The sequence below is a fragment of the Etheostoma spectabile genome, chromosome 3 (assembly GCF_008692095.1).
Source record: "Etheostoma spectabile isolate EspeVRDwgs_2016 chromosome 3, UIUC_Espe_1.0, whole genome shotgun sequence".
Lineage (NCBI taxonomy): Eukaryota > Metazoa > Chordata > Actinopteri > Perciformes > Percidae > Etheostoma > Etheostoma spectabile.
In genome coordinates, this window is record NC_045735.1 from 24,060,312 (window position 1) to 24,060,866 (window position 555).

General features: G+C 39.3%; 1 protein-coding gene across 3 annotated transcripts in view; it reads right to left on the minus strand.

The window, feature by feature from the left end:
• Positions 1-555, minus strand: part of zgc:172282 (leucine-rich repeat and fibronectin type III domain-containing protein 1-like protein) — a 170,793-nt gene that overhangs the window by 155,944 nt on the left and 14,294 nt on the right. The gene's annotated exons all lie outside the window — the stretch shown is intronic.

Below are 555 nucleotides of genomic sequence, written 5' to 3' on the forward strand. Positions count from 1 at the left end.
AAACTTGCTTTCACAACAGAATTGATCTGCTTCTCCTTTTTAAAATCAAAATCCATTTTTACACCCAGGTTTGTTACAATAGACTTAACATAAGGTTGAAAAATGCCCAGGTCTATTTGTGAGTCATCAGAGGTGCCACTGGGTCTAAAAACCATGATCTCACTTTTACTCTCATTAAAGTTTTTAAAATTTAAGGCCATCCAGGCTTAATATCATTAAAACCGTCAACTAATCTTGTTAAAGAACTACCATCATTTCTCTTGATTGGCAGGTAGATTTGGGAATCTTTTGCGTAAAGATGGAAGCTAATGTTATGTCTTTTTAAGATACATCCAAGGGGAAGCAGATAAGAGTGAAAAAAGAATTGGCCCGAGAATCGAACCCTGGGGGATTCCACATGTGAGGGACACAGAAGGTGAAATAAAGCCACCAAAACTGACTCTAAAATCTCTCTCTCTGGTTGAAGGACAATCCAATTGCGTACAGAGTCATTTGAACTATGCCCATCGCTCACGCCTCTTGTGCAGAGAAAATACAGAGCAGACTCCCCAGACC